General features: G+C 33.2%; 1 protein-coding gene across 1 annotated transcript in view; it reads right to left on the bottom strand.

Annotated features, from left to right (window-relative positions):
* The window catches only part of LOC118194920 (small glutamine-rich tetratricopeptide repeat-containing protein beta-like), a 111,062-nt gene extending 98,290 nt beyond the window's left edge, over positions 1 to 12,772 (bottom strand). Inside the window, exon 1 of the mRNA XM_035366133.2 lies at positions 12,633 to 12,772. The gene's annotated coding sequence lies outside the window, so the exon portion shown is untranslated. The remainder of the gene's footprint in view (positions 1 to 12,632) is intronic.
* Between the last annotated feature and the right edge of the window lie 839 nt (positions 12,773 to 13,611).

The following is a 13,611-nucleotide window of genomic DNA, read 5'->3' as shown; positions in this document are numbered from 1 at the left end:
AAAAAAATAAAAATAAGAAAAATTAATAAATTAAATTTAAAAGTGTTCCAGACCATCGAGAACATGTTCATTTGTTTATATAAAATGACGCAGTAAGAGCCATTACATTACTCAACACTAACGAATTAGCATTTGTGTATATTCTACGTTCAGATATTGCTTTCGTTTGCCATTAAAAAAATACGTTTCCCTGACGATACAAAATATTCATCTCAATGCCAGAAAACTCTTAAGAGTAATAAAAAACTCTAATGATAGAACATCTATCCCTTTATATCGCAAAAATTAAAAGTACCTCAACGCAGCGAGAACACTTGCATTTGTTTATATCAAATGACGCATTTAGAGAGATATTACATTGTTCAACACCCACCCACGAATCCCATGCTCATTCCGAAACAAAATTTAAAAAAAAAACATTGCGTAGGAATGAAGGTAAACATACTTAACTTTCGATATATTTCACCATAACAGACATACAGCTACACCTAGTGGCAATAAAAAATACTAATTAAATGTTCTATCTAAAAAGTCAAATGTGGTATGCTCGGCCATAGAGTGAATTAAATGGTGATTCAAATATGACACACCCGGCCATGAGGTAATGTTTGCTGCTGATGCATGTATGACATGCCCGTACTAAACAAGTTAAAGAGATTATAAGAATTCCGCTGTCATTGCTTTCTTTCCATCGATTAGTTATAAAATTGCACGTTTTTATAGAAATTCAACTTTTGGATTGTCTTCTCTTCTGTTAATGAAATTCACAGTTCCATACTGAAAGACCCCATTCCGAATATGAACTCCTGGGTATATAAAGGTTTCCTTGCCGATGTAGTTTAATTCACATTGGTCAAACTAAGACAGTCTTCAAATTTTGTACCAAGGTTTACAAAGCATACATTAGGAACAATGAGGCAATTAAATTTTTTGCTGCCCAATATTGATGGTCAGAAAATCACATTTTCCTGCAAGTTATTTAAAAACATCTCTTACTGGCGAACAGATTTTCTACATGCATTTCAAGTTCACATAATTAACATTTCAGTTCTAGTTAACAATCCCAATTCTAATGTCTTTAGCCTTAGCTTTTAAGGAAATTATTTCATTTATTATATTATTGTTTACTTATTAGTTGTTTTTATCGATAGATGGTCACAGTGGCTTGACCTCCTTCCTCTCATTTTTATTGCCTTATCACTTCATCTTTCATTTGGTTGCACTTCTGCAGCTGAAGAAAGTTCCATATTTTAAACCTTCAAAACTAGGCTTGCAAATTTATGAATATTGTACTGATTCTTGTTGCTTGAACTCCTGCAATAATTGCTTTTAGATATAGAATAGTACATCATTAGCATACAGCAAAATTTAGTTTAAGCTTGTTATAACACATATGTTGAAATTAATGATAAAAATATACTCAACAAATATTGCCATTTGAATCAACAATATGTCATTAACAAAATGCCCACTTTTTTCTTAAAGGCTTAGCTTATTTTAAACAATTTCTCCTTGCAATCATTCTACATAATCCCCTTCTTCACAACAGCATCCCATTTTAGAAGATCCATCATTTCTTAAGTTTATTTTCTTTCAGTTCTCCAATGGCTGGAGTTAACTGCTTAAAATGCCTCTCTCAGAAAAGAAAATATCCTTGTGTGATCTCTTTCACAAACTTAGGCTGGATGGATGAGGTTATACTCATTCACCCTTGGCCAGCAAATTTAATCATAGCCTCTCCCAGGGCAGGTGTGCTGTATCATAAAAAGTAAGCACATAACTGTAACCAAGTCCCTGTGGTTTCATGAGCATTTTTCTGCATAATTTTTAATAATGCATATACAGTCAAAAGTCGTTAATCCGGACTCGTCGGGACTTCGGCGATTCCGGATTATCGATTTTTCCGGATTACAGATCATCAGTTTAAATCTGGTAAGACGGCATGCAAAAATTATAAAATTAAAAATATGAAACCGTAATTTATGAAATAAACAGCAATTATGATCTAAAGGGTATCAAAATTTACAAAAAGAAAAAGCTAAATATTTATTTGTTTACTTTATTAAACATTTCTTTCAATGTAAGTTGTTTAATTTGCTTCATTTCATGTGATAATACTTTCTCTTTAATTCTATTAAACGGACATAATTTCTTGTTTACTTACAAAGTTCCGCTGTTCAAGTCCTATAATTGCTGTGTCGAGAATATCGGCTAATTTGTCAATCGAAATTTTTTCGTTTTCAATAACCTCTGAGTCACTTTCTTCACTATCGGAAGCGAATTATAATGAGGAGGAACTTGACTTAAATCATATCAAAGACTGAGTACATCGAGATGAAATACTACATTTAGTAAAGAATTATAAGCCAAATAAAATAAAAACATCTGCTCTGAAGATAAGGATAGTGCTGACAGATCAACTTCCAATTCATTGCGCGTCGTGTCGTTTCCCTCCCCTCGCAGAGCAGCGCGAAATTGATAAACATATTTCGGAATGATTAGATAATCAAAGGATATATGCCTTTATCCATTTTTTGCAGCAATTCCTTTTTTTGTTTGATGGACATTGAAACATACTTTCGCTTTGTAGATCCTTTGGGAGCTCCAGCATCGGAAAATGTATTTGACATAATCCAAAATTCAAGCTTACTTTTATAAAAATTATTATTTATTTAAACTCTGGTTAAAAGTGCTGCTGTGAATCAATATTTTAATTATGATGTAAATAAAAGTGCATAGCTTAATAATAAGTTTTCAAACTTTATAATTTGGCAACGTCAGAAAAATGTAATGGTTGTTAAATTATGTTTTGGACTGGGATCTAAAGTTTACAAAATATTTAATGTACGTAAGACTAAACACAAATGCACAATAGCTCATAGAGAGCCAAGGCCTGCAGTGCCCTGATATCAGCTTTCCTGACCGTGGGCCCCCAAGGTACATGAACATATGCCCTGGACAAGTGGTCAGCTTGGTTGCAGGACCCCTGGTGCTTAGTCCCCAAGTGAACTTCGCACTCATTTTGTTGACCCACTCAAGGGATGAAAGGCTGAGTACGTAAGACAAAGATTGTTTCTTTTCTGAACATACATATTGGTAATAAATACGTTCTTTATACACCTAAGAGCCATTACATTATGACCATCCTGTTAATAACGTGTAGGAGCATATTTAGCCCTAAAAACTGCCAACACCCAGCATGGCATTGACTCCACGAGGTGTTGATACATAGTTTGTGGTATCTGGTAAAAAGCACTCACCAACTGGTCCTGCAATTACTGCACACTATGAGGGGGTAGTGTAGCAGCACAAATTTAGTTTTCCAGGTGGAACCACAAATGCTCTATTGGATTATCAGCATGTTAAGAAATTACTCATGCATAGATTCAAGCTCAATTCTTTGACTCTAAACACAAAATTTGAAGAGCATTTTAGAAAAAAACGAAATGTTATGGGTGGATTTAGTGTATGAATTGAGAGTGTATTTAAAGAATTGGTTGGATTCAGTGGAAGTTCAAGATTTTGAAAGTCTTAAGGAACTTATGCTCACCGAGCAAATTAAGCGGCGTGTGCCTCTAGAAATAAGAGAACACTACCTAGAAAATTGGGAAGAATTTAAAACAGCTTCTATTTTAGCAGAGAAATGCGACAGGTACGAGGCTTTGAGAAGAGATACGAGGAGGTTAGAACAGAGAGCGGGCTTTAAGAAACCATTTGAGAAGGTTAGAGAGCAGTATGTAAATTTCAATGGTAGTTATAATCAGAAAAGTAGTGGTCATCAAGGAATTTAATCGGAGGAGCATAGAACAGTGGAGGATTCTAAAAAAGAGCCGATTTTCAATGAAGCGAGGTTCAAGGAACAGCGAAAAATAAAGTGTTACCAATGTGGAAAGGACGGGTATATCTGACCTAACTGCCCATCACTGGAAAAGAATAAGGCTATTCTGGTGAATAATTTAAGAATGGAGAGTTTAGGAAAATGTTTTGAGCCGTATTTCAAGAAAGCAGTAATTAATGGGGTAGAGAGAGAATATCTAAGAGATGCTGAAGCTGGAATAGATCTGTGTAATAGTACTTGGATTAATACTAGTGACTTATAAGGGGAAACTGTTTGGGTGAAACAGCCTTTGGACACAGAATGTAAATGTTTACCTTTGGCAAAAGTCACCATTGAAGATGATTTTGGTGTGCCACAAAGGAGTGGTTACTCCGATATAATTAGATAAAGAGTACATACTTAGGAAATAAAACTGCACAGTTGATAGAGGAAATTAGGAAACAACCAGTTCTCTTAAATGCTGTGGAAACTCGTAGTCAGGCGCATGCATGCAGCAGTTTAGAGAGAGCGCACAGAAGATTTAGATTCCAGATCTGAAGAGGAGGAAGAGATAGAAAGTGAAAGTTTTGTGAATAATAAGCTTTCGGAAGAAGGGAAGTTGACAAGTAATATGGAGGGATCTATTGAAATTCCAGTCATCAGTTCAGAAGAACGGTCTATCCTTGCGGAGGTTCCGCCAGCAGAATTATGGGAAGCGCAGAAAACATGCGCTAGTTTAGCAACCCTTTGGAAGAAAAGGGAAAGGGAAAATGAAAAAAAAAAGAAATTATAATTTTAAAATAGAAACTACTCAAGAGTTACAGGTTCTAAAAAAGGGGAAGATAAGCTTCAGCTGTGTGTGCCTCTTCTTGTTAGGAAAGGGATATTAAAGTTATGTCACATGGAAATCTGTGGTCATTTATGGGTAACAAAAACCAAGGATAGAGTTTTGACACACTATTTCTGGCCAAGTTGTTACCAGGAAATTGAAGAATTTTTGAGGATGTGCGATATCAGTCAGCGTGTGGGTCACAATAGGGATAAAAAGAAAGCCCCAATGAAGATTGTGCCAGTTGTATCAGAAGTGTATAGCAGATTAAATATTGATGGAGTAGGACCTCTGATACCTACCTCACATAAAAATAAATACAGTCAAAAGTCTTTAAGACTCGTAGGGACTTCGGTGATTCCGGATTATCGGTTTTTTCGGATTATAGATCATCAATTTAAATCTGGTAAAATGGCATACAGAAATTATAAAATTAAAAATATGAAACCGTAATTTATGAAATAAAGAGCAATTATGATCTAAAGGGTATCAAAATTTACAAAAAACAAAAGCTTAATATTTATTTGTTTACTTTATTAAACATTTCTTTCAACGCACGCATGCGTAAAGCATACATTACGCATAGTCGAAATTAGAAAATTGCAACTAGCAAACTATTTGATGTGTATTCGTGATATAATGACGAGGAATTTGATTTAAATCATATCAGAGTACATCGAGATGAAATACTACATTTAGTAAGGAATTATACGCCAAATAAAAGAAAACATCTGCCCTGAAGATAAGGATAGTGCTGACAGATTAACTATCAGTTCATTGCGTGCTGCGACGTTAGCATTTTGTAAAATTTGAGGAATATACTTTATATGAGGCAGACACTAGGAGTAGTTTAAATTATTTTTGTTGTATTCTTGTTTTTATGTTTATCGGTCTCAAGGAGATGTTATCTAGAAATAAGTGCAGGGTTATGTATCTGGCTTCTTTATTATCACTTAAATAGTTACCACTTGTGTTTTGAAAGCAGTGAAAAGTATTCCCTTCCATAGTTTAGGAAAATTTTCTATGAGGAGAGGAGTTTTGATAAGGTGGCATAAAGGTTCTTTCGCTAGGATAAGTTTTCAGAGTGCAATAGTTTTCATATCAGTGGTGAAATCCTGTGTCTTTGTTGATGGTTCTGGTTATAGCCTCAAAGGTCATTCCAGTGGACAAAGGTAAAAGAAGCCTTTTCATCAGGTTAAGGAGATGAACACTTTGTTATGTATGAGTGAAAGAATCATGCCCCCTGAGAGTTCAACGCAAGGTAAACACAAGAGATATACAAGGTGGTTTCCTGAGAAGAGGGGACAACTTTTCTGTTTAGAGCTATAGGCATGTTAGCCTGCTAATAAAGAACATTCCTTGTGTATAATGCGTTAGAGTATTTTTCCTCTAACAAAATTCTGAAATTACGGGACTAAATATATTTCCACATCTGCAATCAAAGCAGATTAAAATATAACCAAGAAAGAATCATATTCCTCTTCATCTGTTATCATTTCTAATTAATCACAGAGTTAGTGACCCTTGTTTTCAAATCTTTCGAACAAAATTATTCAGCTGCCTAGTTCAAGGACTGCAGCTATCAGACAATGAATTTTAATGACAGACCAAAACAGACTGATTTAAAAATGCCATTTGTTTGGATAATGAAGCTTCTCTCTCAAATATTAAAAGAAATTTGATATAAAATATGAGTATAACACAAGACTTAAAAATTTAATTTTTTTTTTTTTTTAACTATCCGAAATCTGTAAAACTTTTTTAATTTGCATAGTCTTTTACTACATAATTAATAACTACAATTAAATGACATTTATCATTAATTTTCTGGTCCACAATTACAGTCTTTTCTTTTTTTAAAAAGATATTCTGTTACGTCAGAAATCAAACCCACAGGCTTGGCTAACCACTGGGTTTTTTTGCTTGGCACCAAAATAGAATTATCATCCAACAACAACAGTTTAAGGAATGGGATAATACCATTAGCAGTAAATATGCTCTTGAAACAATTATTTTAAAGTGGCAAATGCGTTATCCATCTAACATTTTCATAGCTCACAATACGAAACACATTAAAACAAATCATCTAAAACAATTATGAATTATTGGTACAAAAACAAATCATCTAAAACAATTATGAATTATTGGTACAACTCTAATATACGCCCTAATTTCACCAAATGTGGCGATATGTGTTCTGCGCTGGTTTTTGGCGCGATTGCGTGTTCCATGGCAACCCTGTTGACGTTGAAAAATCTTTCGCTGGAGCTCGTTGGTTCGCCTCTGTGTCTGAGAAGATAGGAGGGAAAGATAAAATGGTAGTTGTTGAATTGAAGTTCGGCAAAAGGAAATATGATTATGGCTATCCTGTTGAGGGGTAGTGTGTATTTGGAAGTGTGGAAAGAGGGTCTGGGAGATTATTTTTCATGGCAGTGCATGATAGAAGTAGGGATTTGTGATTTTATTTATTTGTGAACTATACATACCTGCCAACCTCTAAAGATAAAAATTCAGAAGATTTCTCCCCCAAATTCAGAAGATTTCTCCAAAATTCAGAAGAACACGAAGAATTAATATCATGCTTTGATATTTAAAAAAAAAAAAAAAAAAAAATTATACAAACAGAAAAAAGAAAATTGTACTTACATTAGTAAATCTCAATTAAGTAGTAACTAAAAAATTTATTAGGAAACATAAAACAAGAACTTAATGTTACACAAAAAAATTATTGCAATGAATTTAGAGAGCATTTTTTGGCTTTAGCCAAAAATTCTTTGGAAACAATTAGTTTCCTCATAACATTTAGCAATTAAAATGTTTTCTAGAGTTTTTGGTGAAATTGAAGAACGAAACATAGTTTTATTTTTCTTCACAACACTGAAGACTCTCTCGCACTCAGCATTACTGTGTGGAATTACGAGAATAGCACATAAAACTCTTGCTAGTCTATCATATTTTGGTGTTCCATCAGCTCTTTTTAAGATACCAACGAGGACATCAAGTCTATCTTCTCCAGAACTGGCAAAGTCTTCAAACTGTGCAGCAGAAAATTGGTTCTGTAGTTCATCTAAAGCATCATTATGGCATTCATTTCCTTTAATTGTTAACAAAAATGGAAATTTATCAATAAAAAAACGAATTTTTTCAAAAGATGAATTTTCAATTTGTTTCAAATTTGCCACTTCAGCATTTAAAAGAACTTCATTTTGAAAAGGAAACTTCCTTACAATGTAATCACAGGTTGAGGAAAAGTACTTTCTGACACATTGAAAAAATTATTTTTTCTCATGATCTTTCAAAGAATTTACAAGTTCCCTGGTTTGATATTTCTGAGCAATCTTGGAGTCGGGAAAACATCCGTCTGAAAAGTTTGCTAGCGCAGCGCTTAGCGGCACGTTGTGTTCGATGAGGAATGCAGTAAACAAACACTCTGCCAAAATGACATTGGCATCCGAATTTGTAGCCGAATTTGAAAAAAAAAATCATCCACTTTCTTTGACGTTGTCGAAGCCGAAGCATTAACTTCATGCTTTTTAGACTTAACATGCTTCACAATGTCGCTTCTTCCACGCACACGTTGCAAAATGCAGTTATTTCCTTTGAAGGATTCTTTAATTATTCGGCTTTGTAGGCAGCTGAAAATATTGAGAATACGGTTTTTTGAACTCATTTCGTAACAACGACGTATTAAGAAAATTTGTAGCACGTGAAAAAAAAAAAAAAAACAGAATGCGACAATCCACGCTCGCTGAATCCGAGCTGAGTAATTCCACAAGTTCAGCGCATTGGATTGGCTGGTTTAGCGGCGAGTTGGGAGAAACCGCAGGTTACTGGATTCGAAATAGTCGGTAGTTGGCGGTAAAACACGATGCAATTGGCGAAAAATTATAAAATTTCGACAAAAATCACTAAAAATACTTGAAAAAGGAAAAAAATCATAAAAAATGGATTATGATCGTAAAATCGTAAAGACAAACGCATTTTTGTAAAAATTACGAAAAATTCACAAAAGTTGGCAGGTATGACTATAGTATAAATTTTCTGGATAGTGTGTCTGGCTGTCATGTAAATACGATAGTGATTATGTGGCGGCATGTTAAAGGCGGTATGAAATTTATATTTCTGCTATTCGAAAACACATTAATTCATGGTAAGTGCATTTTTATTTTATCCTTGTTCTTATTTTGTAGGATGTTATGTTCATTGGTTCTTTAGTATAAATTTGTCGTTATTGTTTGAAATTTATTTTAGTTTATTTTTTTGTTTAGTGTCTAGACTGTACAATTCGTAGATGTTTTTTAAAGTTGAAACAGAACGCTGTGTACATGGTATTATTTGAAATTTATTGTTGTTATGTTATTTTATTAAAGCGAGGAGTGCGTAGATCGTAGATTCCTTCCTTGCCTAAATTGTGCAATTCATAGAATTTTTTTTAAGTTTAAACAGGATGCTGTGTACATGGTATTCTTTGAAATTTATTGTTGTTATGTTAATTTATTAAAGCGAGGTGTGCGTTGTTTGTAGATTCGTTCGTTGCCTACATTGTGCAATTCGTAGATGTTTTTTTAAGTTAAAACATGTCGCTGTGTACATGGATTCTTGTCAAATATTTTTGGTTAGAAACTTTACATTTTTGCTATCTAAATTTTTTGTTTTTGTTTCGGATTTTTAGCTAAATTGTGTGTTCAAAATGTAGTTTTTGGAGACATTTTAGGCTAAAAGTTGAAAAGGTAGACAAAAAATTTAGATAGTAATATGGCAGCGTGAAGTTTCTCGCCAAAAATATTTGGCGACTTGAGGGCGCATATCAGAGTAGTTCCGAATTATTTTTTTAGTTTCTGCTTAGATCAACTATTTATGCATAAAAATGAAAATATGTTTTTAACAATATGACCAAACTGCAAGTCTGTCACCCCATTAAAATGCACCTTGTATTGTAACAATTTTATTTTTGAAATATTAAATCATATAAATATATATAATATATATATTTTATTTTTGAAATATCTGATTTGAAATGTCGCTCCAGTTTCATGCATAGATGGGTAAAACACATGAGCAAAGAAACAATCAAAATGCAGAACATGCAACAAATTCATTGCTCAGGTAGATAACTTACTAAGTGCCCTCCATACCTGCCTCCCTCCCACAAAAATATACTTTATTCAACGGGTTTCCATGATCATGCAAATACACTTAATATAGAATGGAAGTGCATTTCTGTCCTTTTGCAACATCTTGTCATAAATAAGCATGCTTCATAACATACATGGCATACAGTATAACCAACTGTATTATATCTCAATACATGATATGCTTCATTTTTACAGAGGATTTCTGGTGACTTTTATACATCATACCACAAAATATATATACTCATACATATCCTTTATACTTCTCATAATTTGTTAAAGGCTACCTAAAGTGCTCATACCCTGAATATACTAGATACTGTAATCCATTACAAAATTTCAACTTTTAAACATGGTTTATAATAATATTCAGGGCTGTTACTAGGCCATTGGCTGCCTGTGTACTTTCCCAAGACTGCTGGCCCCAAATTTTAAAAAAATAAATAAATAAATAAATAAATGCTCAATAATTAATAAAATTTTTATTTCATACTCACTTGCATATCAAAAATTGTATAAAAAATACTTACATATGACAAATACTTACAATGCATTTAACGAATTTAAAATATTTAGGCGTGGTATCGCGAGAGTCCATCTGCCCCCGATTTTGGTTGCCCGTGTACTTTTACATGCTGCCCCCCCCTCGCTAGGAGTGGCCCTGATAATACTCAATAATTTTTACAGTATGAATAAGAAACTGTAATTAGAATAACACTGGTGGCTATACAGTTGTATAAAAATTATAGTACTAATGCCTTAAAGCTACTTACATGCTTAAAAAGCTTCAAGCTTCAAGCTTTGTACTTAAAGCTTCAAGCTACTTACATGAGATAATAAAAACTACTTATACAACATAATGAAACAAAATAACTATATCGCCCGCAAAAAAAAATTATGTATCATCAGGATCTGATTTAAGACAGTCTAAAAAGTTCCAAACTTGTAGTCTGTGGAGTGCATGCAGCTCCTGAAGCAGTTTTGTACAACTCATGAATACATTTTACCTGTGTACTTGTTACAGATAACAATGTCAAAAGTTTGCAGATGACAAGGTTATTCGAATCATATCTAAATTGCTAAGCTTTATCCATGGATGAGCTCCGAATCATCAAGTTTGTTGCAATGCTTTAAGAAAAAGTATAGAGAAATTATTTAGAATAGCGAGCTGAAGTAATTATATAAAGGAGCTGTATTAAAAGAAGTTTTTTTATTTATTTAATAAATGAAACCACAATTTTCACAGCACAAAAATAAATAAAACCACTGAACAGCTAAATAATAATATACAGATAAATTTAACATTTCTTGTCGACTTACTCAGACATTTAAATATTCTCAACAAATATCTACAACTTAAATTTACCTTTCACATTATCTGCTTATATTAAATACTATAATGGTAAATTGCAATTACAGAAAACATAACCTTAAGTCAAAATATTTCATACATTTATAACATCTCAGCCTAGCATTTTAAATGAAAAATCTCAAAATTCTGCAAGATAAATAACATAACTGCTGCAAGAATTTGAAGAAAGACTTATTGATTTTAATGATTTGTAGTGCAATTTTATGTTATTTTCAAAAATCTAAAAATTCTGCAAGAAAAATAACATTAGTACAGCAAGAATTTGAATAAAGACTTATTGATTTTAATGATTTGTAGTGCAATTTTATTATTTTTATTACCATTAATGACTATACATGACTAACACAACAGAAAATCTACAAACAGTGCTAATTAAATTACCAGTGTAATACATATCTTATTCAAAGATTTGAAGCTATACATTTGATTAACTTTATTCAAAAATAACCTGTCAAAATACCCTCAGCACATTTTGCAAGAAAAATAATCACTTTGTTTGGGAGTACAGTTATAATTTAACAGTTCTTTTTCATAAGAATCCAACTGATTGATACACATCTACAGTCCATGATGAAATAGTTTCTAGTACATTTTCTACTAATAAGGCTACAAACTGTACTTAAATCCCATTGCCAAGTGTCAAGTTGTAGGAGAAAATAAACTTGTAAATATTTATATACAAATTTATGTACTTTTTTCTGCGTGTGTCTTTTCCACTGTGAAGTGTAACCAAGAGAAATTTCTTGCAGGTGTAAAAATTTTAATTTAAGATATAAATGTAAATTTGGAGTATTATATTACCATGACATTACTATTATTATTGTTTTGATAAACACATGTAAGAGATCAGGCACTTAAAGAAAATAGGAAAAAGGAATTTAACCAAAAGAAAGTATCTTATTTATGTCAGCATATAAACCTGCATGCAGGAAACACACAAATACATATAACTCTCAGAACGTGTATTCGGCCGCATGTAGTTTGAGACAACTGGTCTAAGACACATAGCACAGTATTCCTTCAGGAGCCCCACTGTTTACTATCCTCGCATTTTCAAGAGAAAAACACTTATAGAATGATTTGAGAGCCCTAAAAAACGCAGCTCCTTAAAGCTGGGCAATAATCAGGCGTGTACATAATGTCACAAGTATGTACAGGTACCGAAGGGAATGAAAAATTTAATATTATCCAGTCCCGAATTTTCCCACACACCATTTAAAACACTATAAACAGAAAGAATCCGCTGGGGGACCACGGAAACATTTTAATAAATGTGTCGACTAATTTTCTTGACTCGGTGAAAAGTAAACCTAAACGTGCTTATTAAAGTAAGCAATAACGTTAGCCCACACTAAAACTTACAAAATCTGCAAACGACGAATATGAGATATCTCTTTTGTCATTCAAGAACTTAAAAAGCATAATCTACACGATTTTGCGTTCACCATATTGTAAATATATGTATGATGATAAACAATATACCTTGAGGACGAAAAAAAGTTTATAACAGGAACGCACTTCAACTAAAATAAATTACACACTACTACAACAGTTTAGAATGACGGTTCGTTAATTTGTACGTTGCCAAATTCAGACATGAAGTTATCTAACACTATCATTGTTGCCAATTTAGATTTATTTACAGCTAAATCTCTAAAACTGGTTGCTTAAATGCGAATTGCATATGCTTATGTAGCCTTGCGGCTTTTATAAGCTCTGTTCTTCTAATCCCTAGGGAACATCACAGTGTAAACTATCAACTAAATCCCAGCCGGGAAACGGATCAAGGTAGGAAAGAGGGCCCGTTGGCCGCGAAGCATATAAAATAATCGTTACCTAACTACCGCTTATCGAAGAGGTTGTGAGAAAAATTCGTAACCAAAACATACATGTGCAAATGTAGCGATATCAAGTTGCAGAAAAATGAACAAATAAACAAATAAAGTATAAATTAATGCTATTTACAATGAGAACTGTAGTAAAGTGTATGCCTAAGTGACGAAATTATGGTCCTGCATTCTGTGAGCAGTAAAAGGCCTTAGTGTGACATCTTCTGGGACGCATATGTAGTTTGAAGAAGCATTAAAATTGCCCACCGTGCATTTTAAACCCTTATCATAAAATTTACTGTTTAATCTATGGAGGTACTCATCAAAGTATTCTACCTTCAAATCATCATGCAGTAGTTTGTTCCTAATATAGAAATGTGCGTTTGTAATGGTGCGCAAGATTTTATTTTGTACAACTTGTAATTTGTGCAGTTCATTGCTCTTTGCCGTAGCCCAACTGGCGAGGCGTAACACATGATAGGTCGCAAAATGGAAAGATAAATTTGTCGCTTCCTCCGTAGGTCCAATTTAGATCACCTACCAAGTAGAAGATTCAGCTGCTGCGCAACACTTTTAGTTTTAAGTCACAATAACACGCCAAATAAATACTAATTCAGAAGACAAACAACAAA

This window comes from Stegodyphus dumicola, chromosome X1, assembly GCF_044657685.1.
Source record: "Stegodyphus dumicola isolate Sdum_Otavi_A_Nest chromosome X1, ASM4465768v1".
Classification (NCBI taxonomy): Eukaryota; Metazoa; Arthropoda; class Arachnida; order Araneae; family Eresidae; genus Stegodyphus; species Stegodyphus dumicola.
The sequence above is the reverse complement of the archived record's forward strand: the minus strand, read 5'-3'. Positions and strand labels throughout refer to the sequence as shown.